Below are 7,613 nucleotides of genomic sequence, written 5' to 3'. Positions count from 1 at the left end.
ACAACCAAAAAAAATTTTTTAAATTATTTCTTGTCTTCTACTACAGCAAATGTAGTAGAAGACAAGAAATAATTAAAATTAGAGCAGAAATCAATGAAATTAAAACAAAAGAAACCATTGAAAAAATAGATAAAACTAAAAGTTGGTTCTTTGAAAAAATAAATAAGATAGACAAGCCCTTAGCCACGCTAACGAAAAGAAGAAGAGAGAGAACTCAAATTACTAACATACGGGATGAAAAAGGCAATATCACAACAGACACTACAGAAATACAGAAGATAATTAGAAAGTGTTTTGAAACCCTATACTCTAATAAAATAGAAGATAACGAAGATATCGATAAATTTCTTAAGGCATATGAATTGCCCAGATTGAGACAGGAAGACACACACAATTTAAACAGACCAATAACAAAAGAAGAAATAGAAGAAGCCATCAAAAGACTACCAACTAAGAAAAGCCCTGGACCAGATGGGTATACAGCGGAGTTCTACAAAACCTTCAAAGAAGAATTAATACCAATACTTTTCAAGCTATTTCAAGAAATAGAAAAAGAAGGAGCTCTTCCAAATTCATTCTATGAGGCCAACATCACTTTGATCCCAAAACCAGACAAAGATACTTCAAAGAAAGAAAACTACAGACCAATATCTCTAATGAACTTGGATGCAAAAATTCTCAATAAAATTCTGGCGAATCGAATACAAAAACATATCAGAAAACTTGTGCACCATGATCAAGTAGGATTCATTCCTGGGATGCAAGGATGGTTCAATATACGGAAATCAATAAATGCTATCCACCACATCAATAGACTTAAAGACAAGAACCACATGATCATCTCGATGGATGCAGAAAAAGCATTTGACAAAGTACAGCATCCCTTTATGTTCAAAACACTAGAAAAACTAGGGATAACAGGAACTTACCTCAACATTGTAAAAGCTATCTATGCTAAGCCTCAGGCTAGCATCATTCTGAATGGAGAAAAATTGAAGGCATTCCCTCTAAAATCTGGAACAAGACAGGGATGCCCTCTATCACCACTTCTATTCAATTTAGTTCTCGAAGTACTAGCCAGAGCAATTAGACAGACAAAAGAAATTAAAGGCATAAAAATAGGAAAAGAAGAAATTAAACTATCGCTATTTGCGGATGACATGATAATATACTTAACAGACCCAAAAGAGTCTACAAAGAAGCTGCTAGAGTTAATAAATGAATTCAGCAAAGTGGCAGGTTATAAAATCAACACGCATAAATCAAAGGCATTCCTATATATCAGCAACAAAACTTCTGAAATGGAAATAAGGAAAACCACTCCATTCACAATATCCTCAAAGAAAATAAGATACTTGGGTATCAACCTAACAAAAGAGGTGAAAGATTTATACAATGAAAACTACAGAACCCTAAAGAGAGAGATAGAAGAAGATCTCAGAAGATGGAAAAATGTACCCTGTTCATGGATAGGCAGAACTAACATCATCAAAATGGCGATATTACCCAAAGTTCTCTATAGGTTTAATGCGATGCCAATCAAAATACCAACGGCATTTCTTGTAGAAATAGACAAAGCAATCATGAAATTCATATGGAAAAACAAAAGACCCAGAATAGCAAAAGCAATTCTAAGCAGGAAGTGTGAATCTGGAGGTATAGCGATACCAGAGGTCAAACTGTACTACAAAGCAATAGTAACAAAAACAGCATGGTACTGGTACCAAAACAGGCAGGTGGACCAATGGTACAGAATAGAAGACACAGAGACTAATCCACAAAGTTACAACTATCTTATATTTGATAAAGGGGCTAAAAGCATGCAATGGAGGAAGGATAGCATCTTCAACAAATGGTGCTGGGAAAATTGGAAATCCATATGCAACAAAATGAAATTGAATCCCTTTCTCTCACCATCCACAAAAATTAACTCAAAATGGATCAGGGAGCTAGATATCAAATCAGAGACACTGCATCTGATAGAAGAAAAAGTTGGCTACGATCTACAAATTGTGGGGTCGGGCTCCAAATTCCTTAATAGGACACCCATAGCCCAAGAGTTAACAACCAGAATAAACAAATGGGACTTACTTAAACTAAAAAGTTTTTTCTCAGCAAGAGAAACAATAAAAGAGGTAAATAGAGAGCCTACATCCTGGGAACAAATCTTTACCCCCCACACCTCCGATAGAGCCCTAATATCCAGAATGTACAAAGAACTCAAAAAATTAAATAATAAGATAACAAATAACCCAATTAACAAATGGGCCAAGGACCTCAACAGACACTTCTCAGAGGAGGACATACAATCAATCAACAAGTTCATGAAAAAATGCTCACCATCTCTAGCAATCAGAGAAATGCAAATCAAAACCACCCTAAGATACCATCTCACTCCAGTAAGATTGGCAGCCATTATGAAGTCAAACAACAACAAGTGTTGGCAGGGATGTGGGGAAAAAGGTACACTTGTACACTGCTGGTGGGGCTGCAAAATGGTGAGGCCAATTTGGAAAGCAGTATGGAGATTCCTGGGAAAGCTGGGAATGGAACCACCATTTGACCCAGCTATTGCACTTCTCGGACTATTCCCTGAGGACCTTAAAAGAGCGCACTATAGGGATACGGCTGCATCAATGATTATAGCGGCACAATTCACAATAGCTAGACTGTGGAACCAACCTAGATGCCCTTCAATAGATGAATGGATAAAGAAAATGTGGCATCTATACACAATGGAATATTATGCAGCACTAAGAAATGACAAAATCATAGAATTTGCAGGGAAATGGATGGCATTAGAGCAGATTATGCTAAGTGAAGCTAGCCAAGCCCTAAAAAACAAATTCCAAATGTCTGCTTTGATATAAAGAAAACAACTAAGAACAGAACAGGAAGGAAGAGCATGTGGAAGAGACTAGAGTAAACAAAGACGAATGGGGGGAGAGAAACGGAGAGAGAAGGGAAAGCATATGGAAATGGTAGGAGACCTTCAAGGATACATAAAATTATAAGAGGCTATGAGGGGCAAGGGGGAGGGAAAAAAAAAAGGGAGAGAATTGAACAACAGCAGGGGAGATAGAGAGGGAAGATGGGAGGGGAGGGGAGGGGAGGGGGGATAGTAGGGGTTAGGAAAGGTAGCAGAATACAACAGACACTAATATGGCATTATGTAAAAATGTGAATATGTAACAGATGTGATTCTGCAATCTATATTTGGGGTGAAAATGGGAGTTCAAAACAGAATTTGAGTCTAATGTATGAAAGATGATATATCATGAGCTATGTAATGCTTTAAATAATCAATAAAAAATAAAAATAAAAAAAAAGAAAAAATCCATAAGCTTTCAATTATGTACCATTCTGTGTAGCATGATAAAATCTCATGCCATAGCATCTCATCCCACTCAGATGCAAATATCCTTTGTCCAGCGTATCCACAAGGCATACTCAACCTGCCTGCTAATCACTTAATAGAATTCTTGGGGTTAGCATATCACCTGTCACACTACCACAGTGCTGGTGTTCAGATAGCCCTTGTTTTACTTAATTATGGCCCCCAAATGCAAGAATATTGATGCTGGTGATTTTATTACACTATATTGTTAAAATTGTTCTATTTTATCACTAGTTATTATTGTTTATTACTGTACTTAATTGACAAATTAAACTCTATCATAGGTATGAATGTCCAGAAAAATACATAGCATATATAGAGTTCAATTCTGTCTGAGGTTTCTGACATCCACTGGAGGTCTTTGAACACATCTTCTGTGGATAAGGAGGAGCAGCTGAAGCTACTAAGGCAGTGTTGTTAATCCTGTGCTAGTCACAAAAGTGGGATTGGTTATAATTATGGGGCTAGGAGAATTTACAGCCCACTTGAGGAACCATAATATAGGGATGTAAATGCGATTAGAATACCATAAATAAATTAATGGAAGAAAACCAACACATTTGCTCAGCTTGGGGCAATCAATGAGGTTAACAGAGGAGGCTAAATTTGAGCTGAATCAACCGAAAAGTGGAAATAGGCCTGGGCACCTCCAAGAACCTTTGGTTGTAGGAAGGTTCCATGTATTTGAGGAGCGCTGGGCATGAAACCAGGCATGGTACTCCATGATGCGAGGAAATCTCATCCCATAGCATCCACATGTTGACACCAGGTGAGCTATTTTGTTTGTTCCATGGGTATCAGAGTCTGCAGGTTATTTTAAATAGAAGGAAGTTACAACTACCACCACTTTGTCTGGGACAAGATGGTCCATCATCATCCAGATCAACAGTTTACTCACCTGGGCAATGAAGATACTCGAGTCCATTACTACCTCCCTGCTTTCTAAATTGTAGTTGTCATTGAAGGTCCTGATTCTCAGTTCTGACCTCCAACTGGTCTTTGGTCTTGATTTCACTGATGTGCCCCTTGGATTTTCTGAGAATTTAGATTTAGACTAATCCTTATGACTTTTTCCAGGTTTGGTCCCTCTTCTGCAGGTTTCCGTTCAGTTAGACACCACACATAATGTTAAAAAAAAAATGGGGGGGGGGGGGGATCCAAGTCTGGTGTGGTGGGCAATCACCTGGGTTTAGGAGTTTTAGAACAGCCTGGGTAAGACACGAAGATCTCATCTCAAAATAAAAAGAAGTTTGAAACAGGTGTAACTGACAAAGAATTAACATAAAGAATTCCTATCTAACATCAATAAGAAATATGGGTTCACAGAGAAGAAATCATAATGCCTATAAACACAAAAAGACTAGTTACCAGAGAAATGCAAATTGAAATAAAATAGCATTTACAACTCATCACATTGATAAAATTTAAATCTCTAGCAATACCAAAGGGTGGAAAATATGTGCATCAATATGAAATCTCACATATGACTAATATAATGACTCTCCAGAACAGATTAGCAACATCTTAGAACGTCAGAAGTTACCCATACTCTACCTATAAAGCCCTAGTGTATACCCTAGAGAAAGAGTCACAGATTTATGCAGTGGGACATGTATGAGAATGTCTTCACACAGCTTTTAATAATAAACAGTGAAACAAACATCCACATGACCGTGAAAAAGAAAGAACTGATCCATAAAGAGGGATACAGTACAATATTTAAAAGCAAATGACAACATGCTATTGTATCAAAATAGAGTCATCTTAGAAAACATGAAATGCAGCAAAATAATCTGTACAGTATCATTCTGCTTACATAAAATAGAGAAATGCAGAAGTAGCTACACATCTGGGGATGTGTCTCATATAGGGGTATAATCCACTATATATGGCAGCAGAAAGAAGGAACAGCAGATACTAAGTTTAGCATTCTTATTTCCATTCATAGCACATGACACACTGAAGAATAAAGACCTGAAAATTTGAACAAAGGGATAAGGGCTGAGGTCTGCCCAAATCTTCCCAGGAAGCAGAGGCTACCTGTGGAAGAATAGTCTATTAAAACCAATTTCCAGTGCTCACTTCGGCAGCACATATAAAATTGGAACGATGCAGAGAAGATTAGCATGGCCCCTGCTCAAGGATAACACGCAAATTCGTGAAGCGTTCCATATTTTTTGGTGGAATTGATGATGTGTCTGAAGTACTTTGTGGAGGCTGGCCCCACGGCAGTTAGAAGAGTTTTGAAAAGAGATCTTAAGCGCATTGCTAAAGCTTCAGGAGCAACTATTCTGTCAACCCTGGCCAATTTGGAAGGTGAAGAAACTTTGGAAGCTACTATGTTGGGACAAGCAGAAGAAGTGGTATAGGAGAGAATTTGTGATGATGAGCTGATCTTAATCAAAAATACTAAGGCCCGTACATCTGCATCGATTATTTTACGTGGGGCAAATGATTTCATGTGTGATGAGACCAAGCGCTCTTTACATGATGCTCTTTGTGTGGTGAAGAGTTTTGGAGTCAAAATCTGTGGTTCCTGGTGGGGGCGCTGTAGAAGCAGCCCTTTCCATATACCTGGAAAACTAAGCCACCAGCATGGGCTCTCGGGAACAGCTTGCAGAGTTGGAAAGATCTCTTCTTGTTATTCCTAATACACTGGCAGTTCATGCTGCCCAAGACTCCACAGATATGGTTGCAAAGTTAAGAGCTTTTCATGATGAGGCTCAAATTAATCCAGAACGTAAAAATCTAAAATGGATTGGTCTTGATTTGATCAATGGGGGGGCTGGGGATGTGGCTCAATCGGTAGCGCGCTTGCCTGGCATGCGTGCGGCCCAGGTTCGATTAGATCTGAGCTGATCCTCAGCACCACATACAAACAAAATGTTTGTCCTCCGAGAACTAAAAAATAAATAAATAAATATATATATTTTATTTGATCAATGGTAAATCAAACAACAAACAAGCAGGGGTGTTTGAACCCACCCTAGTTAAAGTAAAGAACTTGAAATTTGCAACAGAAGCTGTAATTACCATTCTTTGATTGATGACCTTATTAAATTACCCCCAGAAAGAAAAGATGATAAACATGGAGGTTTTGAAGATGCTGTTCACTCTGGAGCCCTTGAAGACTGATCTGATCTCCCTTTTATTTATAACAATGTTAGTTACAATGTCCTGTACCTTGAGTGTTATGTACTAAAGTACAACATGCTATGGAAAAAAAATCCATGCAAAATAAATAGCTCTGATGGATGTCACAAGCACTTTGATCTAAAGATAAGATTATATCTAATCTAAAGATAGATTTCTATTTTCATTGCACCTTAAAAGAAAAATGGGAACATTAAATTTATTTATTTATTTTTTTTTTGTACTGGGGATTGAACCCAGGGGTACTTATCCACTGACCCAGTCATATGCCCACCCTCAAGCCCTTTTTTAACTTTTAAAATTTTGAGGTAGGGTCTCACTTTCTTAGGGCCTCACTAAGTTGTTGAGGCTGTCCTCAAACTTCCCATCCTCCTGCCTCAGCTTTTGGAATCTCTGGGATTACAGGTGTGCATGAAACTAAGGTTTTCTCAGACTGGTAAAATAAGAAATATATTTGGTCTTTGTCCCCTCTTCCTGGCATGAACCTTCTAAAACCTTTGAGATTTCCACAGTGAGAGGAATGTCTTTTTTTTTTTTTTTTTTTGTCAGTACTAGGACAATTTTTATTATTAGAACATTTTCAATCCTTGGATATAAAGGACCACAGTGGGATAAAAAGACTTGATTTAACATCAAATCAGTTGAGTTGGGGATTGCTGTCAAATTACCAAAAAACAGGAGACACTTGTTTGATTTCTAGCTTTTTGGATTTTGGAATGGGGGACTCAGAATAAAAAGACATTTTCTGACAGCTCTCATGGGCTGGACACTTTTGCCACTGCAACTCAGAAGGCCTGCAAGGTAGGTGCCACGGTGCTAAGTCCCACTTCCCAGATGAGGCACACAGAAACATAGAGAAGTCACTTGCCCAAAGGCACTCATTTTGCAAGGGCCAGTCCATTCCAATTTAGCACATGAGAGAAGGAGAAGCAGAGAACTTGAGCCGTGCCCCAGTGGCTGGCTGAAGTGTGGATTTAAGACTGCAGCTGGGGTCGTCCTCTCTCTATCTTGGATTCAGGGTCATCTTTGGCAGGTCTCTTGGGTAGATATTAGGTAGATATTA

At 38.3% G+C, this 7,613-nt stretch overlaps 1 pseudogene across 1 annotated transcript; it reads left to right on the top strand.

Annotated features, from left to right (window-relative positions):
• Positions 1-5,589: 5,589 nt before the first annotated feature.
• On the top strand, positions 5,590-6,532 carry LOC308651919 (T-complex protein 1 subunit alpha-like; annotated as a pseudogene). The gene is made up of 2 exons: positions 5,590-6,190; positions 6,354-6,532. The product of its transcript is annotated as a T-complex protein 1 subunit alpha-like (transcript).
• Positions 6,533-7,613: the final 1,081 nt, after the last annotated feature.

The sequence above is a fragment of the Spermophilus citellus genome, assembly GCF_964194105.1.
Source record: "Spermophilus citellus genome assembly, chromosome: 6".
Taxonomy (NCBI): Eukaryota; Metazoa; Chordata; class Mammalia; order Rodentia; family Sciuridae; genus Spermophilus; species Spermophilus citellus.
Note: the sequence above shows the minus strand (reverse complement) of the source record. Positions and strands in the feature narration are given on the sequence as shown.